The sequence below is a fragment of the Rhinopithecus roxellana genome, chromosome 1 (assembly GCF_007565055.1).
Source record: "Rhinopithecus roxellana isolate Shanxi Qingling chromosome 1, ASM756505v1, whole genome shotgun sequence".
Taxonomy (NCBI): Eukaryota; Metazoa; Chordata; class Mammalia; order Primates; family Cercopithecidae; genus Rhinopithecus; species Rhinopithecus roxellana.
The window spans coordinates 14,853,372-14,871,371 of NC_044549.1; positions in this window are offsets into that span (position 1 = coordinate 14,853,372).

Sequence of the window (18,000 nt, forward strand, 5' to 3'; positions counted from 1 at the left end):
TGGGAGGTTTGTGTCTAGATTTATCATTATTTATTGCATGATTGTTGTCCAGTGGTATGAGCACCATTTGTTGGAAAGACCATCTTTGCTCCGTTTGTCAAAGATTATATTTATTTTCAAATATTATTGTCAACGATTAATTATATTTATGTGTGTCTATTTCCAGGCCCTCTATTCTATTTCATAGAGTTATTTTCTATTTTTTGGACAGTTCGCACTGTCTTGATTATTATAGCTTTATAGTAAGTCTTGAAGTCAGGTGGCATCAGTACTCAGACTTTTTTTCTTCTTCAATAATGAGCTGGCTATTTTGAGCCTTTTACCTCTCTTTTAAACTTTAGAATCAGCTTTTTCCCCTCACAAAATAACTTGCTGGAATTTTGACCGGGATTGTGTTGATCCATAGACCAAGTTGGGAAGAAATGACATCATGACAACATTGAGTCTTTCTATCCATAAACATGGAATATCTTCCCATTTATTTAGTTCTTTTTTGATAGCTTTCATTAGTTTTGTAGTTTTCCTCATAGTTCTTGAACATATTTTGTTAGATTTATACCTAAGTATTTCACTTTTGGGGGTGCTAATGTAAATGACAATGTCCTTTTAATTTCAAATTCCACTTGTTTATTGTTGGTATTAGGAAAGTGATTGACTTTTGTGCATTAACCTTGTATCCTGCAACCTTGTTAGTTCTGGGAATTTTTTGTTGATTCTTTCAGATTTTCTGCATAGATGGTCGTGTCATCTGTGAACAGATAGTTTTTTTTTCTTCCTTCCTCATCTTTGTACTTTTTATTTCTCTTTCTCACCTTATTGCATTTATTAGGACTTCCAGTATGATGCTGAAAAGCAGTAATGAGAGTGGACATCCTTGCCTTGTTCCTGATCTTAGTGAGAGAGCTTCAGGTTTCTTACTATAAAATGTGTTGGCAATTGGTTTTTTGTTGATGTTTTTTGATCAAGTTGAGGAAGTTCAACTCTATTCCTAGATTTTTTTTTATGAATTTGTGTCTGTGTCTATTGATTTATCATGTGAGTTTTCTTCTTTAGCCTGATGATGTGAAGGATTACATAGATATATTTCAAATGTTAAACCAGCCTTTCAAATCTTGGATAAATCTCACTTGGTTGTGATATATAATTCCTTTTATACTTTGTTGGTTTGATTTTATAATATTTTATTTATTACATCTGCATCTGTGATTATGAGAAATATTGTTCTGTAGTTTTATTTTCTTGTAAAGTCTTGTCTGGTTTTGGTATTATGATGATGCTGGCCTTATGGAATGAATTAGAAAGTGTTTCCTTTGTTTCTATTTTCTGAAAGTCTATAGAGAATTGGTATCATTTCTTTCTTAAATGTTGGTAGAATTCAACAGTGAACACATCTGGGCCAGGTGCTATCTGTGTTGGAAGATTATTAACTATTGGTTCAATTTCCTTTATAGATATAAGCCTACTCACATTGTCCATTTCCTCTTGTGTGAGTTTTGGCATGTTGTGTCTGCAAGAAATTGGTCCATTTCATCTGTTATCAAATTTGTGGAACTGGCCTGTAATTCCAGCACTTTGGGATGCCAACGTGTTTAAACACCTTGAGGCCAGGTGTTTAAGACCAGTCTGGCCAACATGAAAAAACCCTGCCTCTACTAAAAACACACAGATTAGCCAGGTATGGTAGTGGGTGCCTGTAATCCCAGCTACTCAGGAGGCTGAGGCAGGAGAATCGCTTGAATCCAGGAGGCAGAGGTTGCAGTGAGCCAAGATCATGCCACTGCACTCCAGCCTGGGTGACAGACCAATACTCTATCTCAAAAAAAAAAAAAAAAAAAAAAAGCAATTTGTCCTGTTCCTATGATTTCAAATTCAACCCCTAGAAACATGACACATAATAATAACAGACTGTCGCTTTAAGCCACTATCTCTGAAGTGGTTTATTTCATAGCAATAGACAACCTCAACACAAAGATTAAGTGTTTTCAGCTGAAATTCATGAAAATGAGGGTGAAGATGAAATATTTTAAATTTGAAATCCTCTTACACTTACCAAAAGTTTTAAAATATAACACAGAAAACTCTTACATACCATTCGCCTAACTTCTCCTAATATTAACATCTGGCATAACCACACTAAAATTAATGACATCAAGAAGTGACCATGGATACAATAATACTATTAACTAATATAGAGACTTTATTTGAATTTTGCCAGTTGTACCACCAATACACTTTTTCTAATCCAAGATGCAATCCATAATCCTATCTTGCCTTAAGTGTTATAATTTGTTAGTCTTCTCCAATCTATTACAATTCCTGTTTTTGTTTGTCTTTTATGACTTTGACATTTTGAAGAGCGTGGACCATTATTCTGTAGAATGTCACTGAATTTGAGTTTGTCTGATGTTTTCCCATGATTAAATTCAAGCTATGCATTTTTGGCAAGAATTCCATGGTAGTAATATTGTGACCTTCTCCGAGCATCGCATCAGGACATACAGGATGTTGATATGTATTAATACATTATGTCTTATTACATAATTTTAATGTTGATCCCTCGGTTAAGGTGGTGTCTGCTAGGTTTCTCCACTGTGAAGTTATTATTTTTTCTTTTGTCATTAGTAAGTATCTGGAGAGGAGATAGTTTAAAGCCATGCAAATACTCTGCTTCTTCTCCTATCTTTATACTAATTTTAGCATTCATCTGTGACTCTAACCTGTAATAGTTACTATTTTTGTCCTAATGGTGATTTTCTACAGTCATCATTCCTACATTTATTAGTTAGAATTTGATGCCAGCAAAATCTTATCCTTGTCATTCATTTTTAAATTTATTCAATTATTTATATCACTATGGACTATGGGTTTTAATCTAATAAGTCCTTGTTTATTTTGGTTCTCAAATTAACCCTGATTTGGTCACTGAGTTTCTTTAAGTTGTTCTTCAATGTGCTCCCATCAATTTTTAGCATTTTCTTTCTTTCTATCTTTCTTTCTTTCTTTTTTTTTTTTTGAGAGGGAGTCTCGCTCTGTCCCCCAGGCTGGAGTGAGTGGCGCCATCTCGGCTCAGCGTAAGCTCCGCCTCCCGGGTTCCCGCGATTCTCCTGCCTCAGCCTCCGGAGTAGCTGGGGCTACAGGCGCCCGCCACTCCGCCCGGCTAATTTTTTGTATTTTTAGTGGAGATGGGGTTTCACCGTGTTAGCCAGGATGGTCTCGATTTCCTGACCTCGTGATCCACCCGCCTCGGCCTCCCAAAGTGCTGGGATTACAGGAGTGAGCCACCGGCGCCCGGCCGCATTTTCGTTATTTCTAAAACCACAAGATATTCCAGGATGGTCTTGTACCTTCCCTGCCTCAGACCTGGAATCTACCATCCTTCAAGAACTCTGGTTCCTTTTACTGAAGGACGATATTAAGACATGAAGACCCTGGTATTCTCATTACTGCGGAAATAGCTTTGCTCCTAGGCTCTCTCAGTGGACACAGGTAGGAAATATGTGTATGTAAACTAACCTATGCATATATACATATCTGTATTTATTTTTATTTTATTTTATTTATTTATTTTATTTTTATTTATTTATTTTTTTGAAACGGAGTCTCGCTCTGTCGCCCAGGCTGGAGTGAGTGGCGCGATCTCGGCTCACTGCAAGCTCCGCCTCCCGGGTTCCCGCCATTCTCCTGCCTCAGCCTCCCGAGTAGCTGGGACCACAGGCGCCGCCACCTCGCCCGGCTAATTTTTTTGTATTTTTAGTGGAGACGGGGTTTCACCGTGTTAGCCAGGATGGTCTTGATCTCCTGACCTCGTGAGCCACCCCCAAAGTCCTGGGATTACAGGTGTCAGCCACCACGCCCAGCCATCTGTATTTATTTTTATATCCACTCATATTTATATTAAAAACTGATATAGTTACCTCAGATTCCAGTTCACCACCACAGGTTTTATTCTAACTTTCTTTCATTGTTTGTAATTCCTTTCTCTACCTGTAAGAAAACTCATTCTTATTCTCCACAATGTATTTTCATATGAAAATTGACCTTTAATGGCTACCAAAGAGGCACTCTTTTTATACGGCCCATTTTGTTCTTACTTTTAACTTCAACTGCTTTCCTTGCAGTTCAGACTTCATAAAGGTAAGTTTGTCAATAGAGACAAATGGAGATTACCAGTTCTGTAGATTACGCAGTTAAATAGTGCATAGGGATCATGGTTGAAAAGCAAACACTGACATCTAATTAGTGTTTTTAAGTAACTCCATTTTACTGGGTTAATTTCATATTGCTTCAAGAAAATTAATCACTTGATGAATCTTGTTGAATGCAATGCTAACACCCTTCATCAGGATTTACAATAAAAATAACAAATTGAGACTGAACATATCCAGTATTATATGTCAGACATGTCCTAGAAACTGAAAACAAACAAAATTAATATTATTCATTATTTTAATTTTGTAAAGGATGTTGGAACACTCTTTCTTTGAATGATGACATACAAAACTAGCTTGCCCTATTCTAGTTGTATAGTGACAAGAATAAATGACTATCAATTAGGCATTTGCTTTTCATTTATATTAAGCTTAAAATGTTAGCTGTATCATTTGAATAATGTATGTACCTATTTTAACTAATAGTCTTATTTTTCTAGCTACTTAGTTTAGAAATGATAATTTTAGCTTTAAAGCATGTTTTGATTTGTAAATTTGTTACTCAGTCTCTTTTCCTTATAAATAGATTTCTTAACATCCATAGATTTTGAAGTTAAGTAGTTCTATTATATTCATGAAAGTCTTCATCAGTGAGGTGGATATCTCATATGATTTTTTCAAAATATAGAAATAACAATTGCCATGGGAAATGTGAGTTACAGACACAATTTCAGAAGGTTGTTTTAGGAAATATCTACACACACGTAAAGGGTGAATATTGAGCAAACTGTACCAAATTTTTGCTATCAAAGTATGCACAAGAGAGCATGAGACTTAAATTAGGGTAAAAATTGTAAATTTAATTCTAAGCAACAATGTTCTTACATGAAGGCTTTTAAACCCTCAACTATGCTCTTGAAGATGAGGTTTTAGAATTTTTTTCTCTCATGGTCTTTATAAACTAATGAATTTATAAATTAATAAATGTAGAGTGTTAGGATGGGTGAGGTGTGATCTTATGAGCTCCCCAAAGGCTGCATCCTAGTCTTAAGTTTGTTTTTGGTTGTTGTTTGGTTGGTTTGTTTTTTGTTTTTTTTCTGAGACAGGGTTTGGCTCTTGCTCTTGCTCTTACTCTGTCACCCAGGCTGGAGTGCAGTGATGTGAACACAGCTCACTGCAGCCTCAACCTCCTAAGCTCAAGCAATCCTCCCACCTCAGCTTCCTGAGAAGCTGGGACAAGATTCTAAGAAAGTCATTTGCACTTAGAATTTACTCTGGAATGGGATCAAGGAGTCTCCCTGCTCCTACCTGTCCACAGAGAAGTGACAGCTATAGAAATGATGTGACAAACCTCAAGAACACACACCTGCATGTTGGTAGGTTTGGGACCAGAGTTCTTGCTGATATGCTGGTGTAGGGAAGATAAAACAGTATCTTTTCCTTCACCATGACAAAGTTTATGGCCGATACCCCTCTAAGAAAAGACACATTAACAAGAGAAAAGCGTAGCACATCTCTTTACCCAAAGTTTTGTGTGACATGGGAGCCTTCAAAAATGAAGAGCCAAAGACCCAGTGAAAACTCTTTTGCTGCTGAGGTTCAGTTAAGAATAGCCAGTCATGTAGCAGTACGATTGGACAAAAAGGGTATGATCTAATGGTAATAAACCGGGGGAACTTAGCAAGGCCTGTTTGTTAAGATTCATTTCTGTACCTCTGTGTTTATATCTTTCCTCTTGGTATAGGGCACAACCCCTGTCATGTGAGGATCTTTAGGGAAGAAGGGAAGCCTTCTTTTTATGTTCTAGTGTGCCTGACAAATCTCCTGTTAAATTGTAATTCCCAGTGTTGAAGGTGGGGCCTGGTGGGAGATATCTGGGTATGGGGGTGGATCTCTCATGGTTTGGTCCTGTCCTCATGATAGTGAGTTCTCACAAGACCTGGCTGTTTAAAAGTGTGTGTTACCCCTCTCCCCCACTCTCTTTCTTGCTCCTGTTTTCACCGTGTGAGTTGCTGCTGAATTCCCCTTTGCCTTCTGCCATGATTGAAAGCTTCCTGAGGTCTCATCAAAAGCCAAGCAAATGCCAGCACCATGCTTCCTGTAAAGCCTGCAGAACCATGAGCCAATTAAACCTCTGTTCTTTATAAATTACCCAGTCTCTGCCTCAGCAGGACACACTGGGGTGCTCACATAGGGCCGTGGATGTCTATATAGCAAGGCAAGAATGACGTAGCACATGGCCTCAGGGAATAAATGCAGGGGAAGGTCACAGAGTGATGTTTCTATTCATGCTAAGTTGCCCTATTTTGGGGTACCATGTTTTGAGCCAAAACAGCAAAATAATAATAGTAAAATATTTTGTATAGTATACTACATAATTTTTAGGATTTTGGGGGCCTATATTTTATGTACCCATTATATCAACTATGTGAATTAGTGAATATACTATTCTTACTGTGTCTGAGGTACAGAGATTTTAGAATACTTCTCTAAGTTCAAGAGGCAGAGTAAGGACTTGAATGTTCATTTTTCGATGTAAGCCAGTGTTCTTCCAAGTAACTTGCTGCCTTTTGTTTGAGAATATTTGGAATTAAATGTAAATTTGACGTAAGTGGAGATTACATATGTTTGGATTCAGACAAAACTGCACTTGTTGTGGGAAAACAGGCATGGTGTTTTAGTAGACCAGCACATCTGAATTTAGACCAGCACATCTCAAAGAGTCCTCTGAGGAACATTAGCTCTATGAGATAATGGTAGGTGTTACACCTTGTTAATTGAGGTTTGACTCAGCCTTGAGTAACAGAAAAAAAAAAAAAATCACAATTACATACACACAATTGAAGATTATTTCCCTCTCACATAAAGAAGTCTAGAGCTAGGCCCTATGTGACTGGTGTGGTGGCCCACAATAAGGAGTCTGGGTCCTACTGTCTTGTGGCTTTCTTGTCTTTAGTGAGCCACTCCTCCTGGTTCAACTGGTCAGCTGAAAGGAGGAAGGAGGCAACTGAAAGATAGGAATGCCCCTTGCCTTTAAGGGTATTTCTAACTTGCCACACATATTATGTCCACTTATATCTCATTGGTCAGAACTTAGTTACTTGACCAGAGGTAGCATCAAGGGGATCTGGGCAAGAAAACTTTTTGGCTAAATGACAATGTACCCAGCTAAAACTGGAATTACTGTAAAAATGAAGAAGGGATAAATGGATATGAGAACTGACCCTACTATGACTGCTACATGCCCATAAAAGTATGCTCCATTTGAAAAAGAATTTTTCGTGGTCAAATAAGGCTTAGAAATGCAAGAGTAAATAAAGTTAAACAAGTGTCTTTAACACCAGGCTTCTCAAAGATGCCAATGCATATTGCAAAACTTTTAAGAGTGGGATATGCTGTGTAAAGTTCCTATACTTATTTGACTATAGAACTCTTGACTCATGAAGTATTTGTTGGAATTAATGATCCACAGAATATACTTTGAGGAAATACTGCTATAAACTGTTGAATCCTGAATGGATAATTCCTATCTGTTCCCTGCTGCCAAGTTACTTACTGAAGAAGACATTGAGCCTCCTCTGACTTACTTAACATGATTTTATTCTATTTGTGAGTCAAAGATGTGGTGAAACATACATAATGTGCATGACTGTGGAGCAATTTGCAAATATAAATGACTGTAGAAATGCCAAATAATTAGACTTTAAAGAGGAAATTCTTAAATTTTTGCCTAAAAATATGTTGAGCAATTTTCAGGTAGATAATTCAGCATTCTGTAATACCTCTGCTAATGGAGAGAGGGCTTTTGAATAATACAATAATAATAGCTACCAGTTGTTGAGCATGCAGAGAACCCTGCCTCAGCAGACCACATAGGGCTGTGGATGCTCCCATGGCCGTGGACCAGGCACTGCTAAGTTTACCCTGTTTTTTTGTATGTCTTCTTTTGAGAAATGTGTATTCAGATCCTTTGTCTCTTTTTTAATTGGGTTGTTTTCTTACTATTATTTGAGTTTTACATTTTGAATATTAATCCGTTACCAGATGTATGGTTTGTAAATACATTTTCCCATAGTGTAGGTTGTCTCTTTACTCTGTTGATTGGTTCCTTGGCTGTGAAGCTTTTTTATTTTACTATTTTTGCTTTTGTTGCCCATACTTTGGGGTTCATATTCAAGAAATGATTGCCCGGACCAGTATCATAGAACTTTTCCCTTATGTTTTTTTTCTAGTAATTATACAGTAGAGTTTCAGGTTGTAAGTCTTCGATCCATTTTTAAATTTCATTTTATTTATATTTCAATAGTTTTACAGGAACAGGTGGTGTTTGGTTACATGGACAAGTTTTTTAGTGATGATATCTGAGGTTTTGATGCACCCATCACCTGAGCAGTGTACACTGCACCCAATATGTAGCCTTTTATCCTTCACCCACCTTCCACCCTTTCCCCTGAGTCCCCAAAGTCCATTGTATTATTCTTATGCCTTTGCAGCCTCATAGCTTAGCTCCCACTTATGAGCGAGAACATATGATGTTTGATTTTCCATTCCTGAGTTACTTCACTTAGAATAATATTCTCCAACTCCATCCAAGTTTCTGTGAATGCCGTTATTTCATTCCTTTTATGACTGTATAGTATTCCATAGTATATATAAACCACATTTTCTTTATCCATTCATTGATCGATGAACACTTAGGCTAATTCCATATTTTTACAATTGTGAATTGTGCTTCTGTAAACATGCATGTGCAAGTATCTTTTTCATATAATCACTACTTTTCTTCTGGATAGATACCCAGTAGTGGGATTGCTGCATCAATGGTAGATCTACTTTTAGTTCTTTAAGGAATTTTCATACTGTTTTCCATAGTGATTGTACTATTTGACATTCCCACCAGCCGTGTGCAAGTGTTCCCTTTCACCACATCCACACCAACATCTATTATTTTTTAAATTTTTTTTATTATGGCCATTCTTTCAGGAGTAAGGTGGTATTGCATCATGATTTTGATTGGCATTTCCCTGATCATTAGTGATGTTGAGCATTTTTCATACATTTTTTGGCCATTTGTATATCTTCTATTGAGAATTGTCTATTCATGTCCTTAGCCCACTTTTTGATGAGATTTTTTTCTCTTGCTAATTTGTTTGAGTTTCTTGTAGATTCTGGATATTAGTCCTTTTTCAGATGTATAGATTGTGAAGATTTTCTCCCACTCTGTGGGTTGTCTGTTTACTCTGCTGATTGTTTCTTTTGCTGTGCAGAAGCTTTTTAGTTAAATTAAGTCCCATCTATTTATCTTTGTTTTTGTTGCATTTGTTTTTGGGTTTTTGATCATGAAATCTTTGCTTAAGCCAATGTCTGGAAGGGTCTTTCTGATGTTATCTTCCAGGATTTTTATAGTTTCAGGTCTTAGATTTAAGTTCTTGACCCATCTTGAGTTGGTTTTTGTGTAAGGTGAAAGATGAGGATCCAGTTTTATTCTTCTACATGTGGCTTACAAATTATCCCAGCACCATTCATTAAATAGAATGTCCTTTCCCCACTTCATCTTTTTGTTTGCTTTGTTGAAGATCAGTTGGCTGTAAGTATTTGGGTTTATTTCTGGGTTCTCTATTCTGTTCCATCGGTCTGTGTGCCTATTTTTATATCAGTACCATGCTGTTTTGGTGACTATGGCCTTATAATATAGTTTGAAGTCAGGTAATGTGATGCCTCCAGATTTGTTCTTTTTGTTTAGTCTTGTGATTTAGCTATGTGGGTTCTTTTTTGGTTCCATCTGAATTTTAGGATGATTTTTCCTAGTTCTTTGAAGAATGATTATGGTACTTTGATGGAAATTGCACTGAATCTGTAGATGGCTTTTGGCAGGATGCTCATTTTCACAGTATTGATTCTACCCAACCAAGAGCATGGAATGTGTTTTCATTTGTATGCGTCATCTATGATTTCTTTCAGCAGTGTTTTGTAGTTTTGCTTGTAGAAGTATTTCACCTCCTTGGTTAGGTATATTCATAAATATATATATATATATATATATATATATATATATATATATATTGCAGCTATTGTAAAAGAGGTTGAGTTCTTGATTCTCAGCTTGGTTGCTGTTGATATTTAGGAGAGATACTGATTTGTATACATTAATTTTGTATCTTGAAACTTAACTGAATTCATTTGTCAGTTATAGGGGCTTTTTGGATGAGTCTTTAGGTTTTTCTAGGTATATGATTATATCATTGGAACAGTGACAATTTGACTTCCTCTTTACCAATTTAAGTGCCCTTTATTTCCTTCTCTTGTCTGATTACTCTGGCTAGGACTTCCACTATGTTGAATGAAAGTGGTGAAAGTGGACATTTTTGTCTTGTTTCAGTTCTCAAGGGGAATGCTTTCAGCTCTTCCCTGTTCAATATAATGTTGGCTGTGGGATAAAAAAAGACATAGATATCTTTTATTACCTTAAGGTTTGTCCCTTCTGTGCTGATTTGCTGAGGGTTTTAATCAAAAAGGGATGCTAGATTTTGTCAAATGCTTTTTCTGCATCTATTGAGATGATCATGTGATTTTTGTTATTAATTCTGTTTATGTGGTGTAACATATTGATTGACTTGCATATGTTAAAACATCTCTGCATTCGTGGTATGACATCTCTGCATTCCTGGTATGAAGCCCACTTGATCATGCTGGATAAATTTTGGTATGCTATTATTGGATTTGGTTAGCTAGCATTTTGTTGAGGAGTTTTGCATCTGTGTTCATCAGGGATATTGGTCTGTAGTTTTCTTTTATTTTTATGTTCTATCCTGGTTTTGGTATTAGGGAGATACTGGCTTTACAGAATGATTTAGGGAGGATTCCCGCTTTCTCTGTCTCTTGAAATAGTGTCAACAGGATTAGTACCAATTTTTCTTTGAATGTCTGATAGAATTCAGCTGTGAATCCATACGGCTCTGCACTTTTCTTTCTTGGCAATTTTTTAATTACCATTTTAATCTTACTGCTTGATATTGGTATTTTCAGGGTTTCTATTTCTTCCTGATTTTATCTAGGAGGGATGCATTATTTTCAGGAATGTATCCATCTCCTCTAGGTTTTCTAGTTTCTGTGCATAAAGGTGTTCATAGTAGCCTGGAATGATCTTTTGTATTTCAGTGGTATCTGTTGTAATATCTCCATTTCATTTCTAATTGAGCTTATTTGGATGTTCTGTCTTCTTTTCTTGGTTAATCTCACTAATGGTCTATCAGTTTTGTTTGTCTTTTCAAAGAACTAGCTTTTTGTTTCACTTATCTGTTGTATTTTTTGTTTGTTTGTTTCACTTTTATTTAGTGCTGCTCTGATCTTTGTTATTTCTTTTCTTCTGCTGCATTTGGGTTTGGTTTGTTCTTGTTTCTCTAGTTCCTTGAAGTGTGACCTTAGATTGTCTATTTGTGCTCTTTCAAACATTTTGATACAGGCGTGTAATGCTATTAACTTTCCTCTTAGCACTGCTTTTGCTGTATCTGAGAGATTTTTGTCACTATTATCGTTCAGTTCAAATAATTATTTAATTTTTAACTTGATTTCATTGTTGACCCAAGGATTACTCAGGAGAAGATTATTTAATTTCCATGTATTTGCATGATTTTGGGGGTTTCTTTTTGCAGTTGATTTTCAGTTTTATTACACCATGATCTGAGAGAGTACTTGATATAATTTTAATTTTCTTAAATGTATTGAGATTTGTTTTGTGGCCTATGATATAGACTATCTTGGAGAATGTTCCATATGCTGATCAACAGAATGTGTATTCTGCAGTTGTTGGGTAAAATGTTCTGTAAATATCTGTTAAGCACATTTATTCTAGGATATAGTTGAAATCCATTGTTTTTTGTTGATTTTTCTCTCTTTATGACCTCTCTAGTGCTGTCAGTGGGTTATTGAAATCCCCCACTATTATTGTGTTGCTGACTATCTCATTTCTTAGATCTAGTAGTAATTGTTTTATAAATTTGTGAGCTCCAGTGTTAAGTGCATATATATTTAGAATTGTGATATTTTCCTGTTGGATTAGTCCTTTTATCATTATATAATGTCCCTCTTTGTCTTTTTTAACTATTGTTACTTTAAAGTCTGTTTTGTCTAATATGAGTAGCTACTCCTGCTTCCTTTTGGTGTCCATTTGCATGAAATTATCACCCTTTACGTAAGTGTATGTGAGACCTTATGTGTTAGGTAAGTCTCTTGAAGACAGCAGATGCTTGGTTGGTGAATTGTTATCTACTCTGCCATTTTGTATCTTTTAAGCGGAGCATTTAGGCCATTTACATTCAAGGTTAGTATTGAGATATTGAGATGCAAGGTTCTATTCTATTCATTGTGCTGGTTGTTGCCTGAATACCTTGTTTTATTTTTCATTGTGTTAACTGTTTACAGATCCTGTGAGATTTATGCTTTAAGGATGTTCTATTTTGGTGTATTTTGAGGATTTGTTTCAAGATTTAGAGGTCCTTTTAGCAGATCTTGTAGTACTGGCTTGGTAGTGGCAATTCTCTCAGCTTTTGTTTGTCTGAAAAAGCCTGTGTCTTTCCTTCATTTATGCAACTTAGTTTCACTGGATACAAAATTCTTGGCTGATCATTGTTTTGTTGAGGAGGCTAAATATAGGTCCCTAATCCCTTCTGTCTTGGAGGGTTTCTACTGAGAAATCTGCTGTCAATCTGATAGATTTTCCTTTATAAGTTATCTGATGTTTTTGCCTTATAACTCTTAAGATTCTTTCCTTCATCTTGACTTTGGATAACCTGATGACTATGTGCCTAGGTGATAATCTTTGTGCAATGAATTTTCCAGGTGTTCTTTGAGCTTCTTGTATTTGGATGTCTAGATCTCTAACAAGGCCAGATTTTCCTCAATTTTTCCCTCAAATACGTTTTTCAAACTTTTAGATTTCTCTTCTTCCTCAAGAATACCAATGATTCTTACATTTGGTCATTTAACATAATCCCAAACTTTTAGGAGGCTTTGTTCATTTTCTTAAAATTCTTTTTTCTTTGTCTCTGTCAAATTGGGTTAATTTGAAAGCCTTGTCGTCAAGCTCTGAAATTCTTTCTTCTGCGTTTTAAACTCTATTGCTGAGACTTTGCAGTGTATTTTGCATTTCTCTAAGTGTGTCCTTCATTTCCAGAAGTTGTGATTATTTTTTATTTATGCTATCTATTTCTCTGAAGTTTTTTCCATCCATATCCTATAGCATACTTTTGATTTCTTTAAGTTGTCATTCCTTGAGTAGCTTAATAATTGACTTTCTGAATTCTTTTTCTGGCAATTCAGATATTTCTTCTTGGTTTGGATCCATTGCTGGTTAGCTAGTGTGATCCTTTGGGCATATTAAAGAACCTTGTTTTGTTATATTACCAGATTGTTTTTTTGTTTTGTTTTCTTCTCATTTGAGTAGACTATGTCAGAGGGAAGATCTAGGGCTCAAGGGCTGTTGTTCAGATTCTTTTGTCTCATGAGGTGCTCCCTTGATGTGGTGTTCTCCCCTCTTCCCCTAAGGATGGGGCTTTCTGATAGACAAACTGCAGCGATTGTTATTTCTTTTCTGTGTCTAGCCACCCAGCTCAGCTATCAGCCTCTGGGCTGGTACCAGGGAATGTCTGCAAAGGGTCCTGTGACGTGTTTCATCTTTAGGACTCTCATCTGTGGGTATCAATCAGCACTTGGTCCAGTGGAGGTAGCAGGGGAGTGAAGTGGACTCTGAGAAAGTCCTTGGTTGCAGTTTTGTTTCGTGCACTGGCCTAGTGTTGGTTGGCCTCCAGGAAGGAGGAGGCACTTTCAAGAGAGCATCAGTTGCAGTGGTGTAGGGAGGATACAAGCTGGCCGTAAGGGGACTTGTGGTGGCCTCTGGGGGTTGGGGGTTGTGGTACTCAGGTTGATGGAGTTACATTCCCAGCGGGGATTATAGCTGCCTCTGCTGCATCATACAAGTTGCCATTGTAGTTGGGGCAAGTCAGCAGGGACAGGCCTCACCCGATTCCCATGCAGCCAGCAAGGTCAGTCTCACTCCCACCATGCCCCCCAGTGGCACCAAATTTATCTCCAGGCAGTCGGTGAGCAGGCTAATATTTTGGCCCTGGCTACAAGCCTTCCTGCTAAGAAAACAAGCAGGGCTTTCAGGTTTTGTTCCTGTTTGCTTGCTGTGGCTTTTGTGTTTCTGTCTGCAATCCCAAATCACCTCCTCCCCGAGATTTAGTCCAAGAAACTTTGCTTTGATTGAAATTGTTACAAAGTTCAGTGGAAGTTTCTTTCTTCCTGTGGTCTTTCCCTAATTCCACTAGGAGCCCTCCCCAAGGACCCTTGTGAGACAAAGTCAGAAATAGCCTCACTGGGGACCAAGAGTGCCCACAGGGCTCTTCCCACAGCTTCCTCTACTCCTATATTTTTCCCAGCTCTCTAAATTCATCTCAGCTCCCAGTAAGGTCAAATCCTCTCCCATAATTTGATCCTTCAGGTTTCCCAGTAAGATGTGTGTTCGGGGTCAGATGTTCTCCCTTTCACACTTTGAACACTCACAGCTTTTCAGCTGTCTCACGGAGCCTGCAGCGGCAGGCCCTTCAATCCATTTTGAGTTCATTTTTGCATATGTTGTGAGATAAGGGTCTAATTTCAGTCTTCTACTTGTGAATATCCAGTTGTCCCAACACCATTTATTGAAGAGACCATCTTTTCCCTTTTGTGTTCTTGGCACCTTTGTCAAAATCAGTTGACCAAACAAAAATGCATGGATTTATTTCTGTGCTCTCTAGTCTGCTTCATTTCTCTATGGGTCAGTTTTTATGCCAGTACTATGCTATTTTGACTCTTATAGCTTTGGCCATCAAGTATTTGAAAAAACACTCAAAATTGCCAACCATCAGAAACTGCAAATTAAAACCATAACGAGATATCTGTCATCTCACACCTGTGAAAATACCTATCAAAATGACAAAAGAAAGTGTTGCAGACAATGTGGAGAAGAGGGAATCCTTGTACATTGTTAATGGGAATGTAAATCAGTGCAGCCATTATAGAAAACAGTAAGGAATCTCCTCAAAAAATTAACAATAGAACTATCTTATGACTCAGCAATCCCACTATGGAGTATATGTCCAAAGAATATGAAACCAGTATGTTAAAGAGACACCTGCGCTCCCATGTTCATTGCAGCATTATTTGCAATAGCCAAGATAAGGAATCAACCTACATGTCCACTAGTAGATAAACCGATAAAGAAAATGTGGTATGTAGACACAGTAGAATACTATTTACTTAAAAGGGAAGAAAATGTTATCATTTGCAACAACACAGATGAACATGGAGGACATTATTTTAAGTGACGTGTCAGATAGAGAGACAGATACCATAGGATCTCATTTACATGTGGAGTATAGAAAAAGTTGAACTCATGTAAATAGAGAATAAACTAATGATTACCACAGGCTGGGGGAAGGAGGTTGGAGATATGTTGGTCAAATGATAACAAAATTTTAGCTAGAGAGGAGGAATAAGTTCAATAGATCTATTGTACAACATGATAATCATAGTTAATAACAACGTATTCTGTTCTTGAAAACTGCTCAGAGAGTGGATCTTGTGTACTCTCACCACATAAAGAAATAACTAAATGAGGTAATGTACATGTTAATTAGCTTGCATTAGCCATTCCACAATGTATACACATTTGAAAACAAAATGTTGTATGGAATAAACATATACAACTTTAATTTATCAATTTAAAAAGTAAATAAATACATTCCGATTAAATTTAAAAATAAATAAATAAATAAATAAATAAATACATTTACCTGGCAGTGGCGCTGTTCTTCCCTGGCTTTCACTCTTTCAATCTTTTCCATGGCTGGATTACATCTTTTTTTCCCTCCTTTGTCTTCCATCTTATCCTCCTTCGTCCTCGCTTTCTGCATATGACCTGTTTGCTACTCCACGGAGTACTCAGAAGCACTCCAGAGAGAACTTCCAGACTTCTCCTCCCTTACCTGCTGACCAGCCTTTAGACCTACATGCTTAATTTTATCAGCTGTGAAGAAGAGTAACTACACACATTGGAATAGAGATTCCAATATCAGTCCCTCTCCTTGGGCACTAAATTTTATCCCTCTTGCCCACTCAAGAGCATTACTGCCATACTTTCATCTCGCACATCACCATGTATTTCCTCTTTACTGGTCTGTTCCTCCCATTTATACACAAACCTTCTTCTTCCCCACCCCATCTTAAAAAAAAAAAAAAAGAAAAAAAACCCCCTACTCTTTGTCTTCACTCCGTTTTTCCCCTCCAATTTACTAGAAACGCTTTGTTGCCTCCAGGTTTTCTCCACTCTTCATCTTTAAAGCTCTCCAGTCAGGGTGTTGCCCCTACCTCTCCTCTTAAACTGTTCTTGTCCAGGTCCTCAGTGATGGTCATGTTGCTAAAAGCAATGGTCACTTCTCAGCCTCCTCCCTCATGGTACAGTAGGTTGTTCCTTTGTCATAGACTTTCATCATTTACCTTCTGGATCATTGCTTTCTCCTGGTTTTCTTTCTACCTCAGTGGGCAATTTTCTGATTAAAAAATACAGTACAGAAGTCATTTACTGTGCCAAAATAGAGTGTCAATATGAAGTCTTTTTCCAGATTTGAAAAACAAAACAGACTGTTCCAGAGCAGGTTATTTAGATTCTCTGTTAGTTGCTTCAGGTATAATGATAAGGTTTTGGACTGCATTGTCTTGAAATTATCCTGCACTGTCCTGATTCTTGGAAAGCATTATATGGTCTGAAATATGCCAAGCAAAGAGGCAAAATACTGAGTGTTCCAGTGTACAACCCATTGTATTCATACTGGGGTCTTAGGTTAATCTCATAGCTTTTCTAAGCCTTAGTCAGCTCATCTCTTACATGGAGAATAATAAAATCTTGTCAGCCTATCTAAACACAATGGCTATAAAAATAAAAACAAATGGAATTATGTGAAATTACTACTATATGATAAGAAAGGGAATGATTACCTCAAATCTTAGAATGAAAGAGGCAAATTCACAAAACAGCAGAATATTTTACTATATGGATTTTATGATGTGATATTCATTACCTCTCTCAGTCATCTCCATTATAGAAAATGGCAACTTTGTCTTTCCCGTGGCTCCGGCTAAAACCTTGCTATGATCCATTTTGTTCTCTTGCTCTCACAGTTAACCCAATAGGAAAATACTTCCATTTCTACCTCCAAAATCTCTCTGCAATCCAACTGCTTCTCACCAATCTCACCAAAATTTTCCATCTCTGTGATACGTACCACCAGCATCCTTCATAAGGACTGTTGCCATAGCACCCCAGTCTCTAGCTTATGCCTTACCAGGTGTAGTCCATTCTCTACAAATCAGCCAGAGTGGTCTTGTTAATTAACATTGGTGATTATGTTACTTTTTTGCTCAACGCCTTTTAAAGGCTTTTGATTTCACTCAAACTAAAAGGTGAAATCCTCACAATGGCCTCTAAGAGCACACTCCTCTCTTTTTTACACCTCTGACTCATCTATTACTGCTGTCTCCCTCCTATCTGTGACTGTAGACACACCGGCCTTTCAGTTCATTTCTTCTGCCAGAAATATACTTTTCTCAAATTTCCAAATGATTAACTCCCTCCACTTCTAAAAATTTTTGTTCAAGTGTCATTTTCTTAGTGAGGCTTACTTTGGCCACTCTATTTAAAATTGCAATCTGTTCCATCACTGGGACACTTCTAATCTCCTCTCCTTGGTTTATATTTTTCTTTATCATTGTCATCCTCTAACATTCTGTACCATTTATATATTTATTTATTTATTTA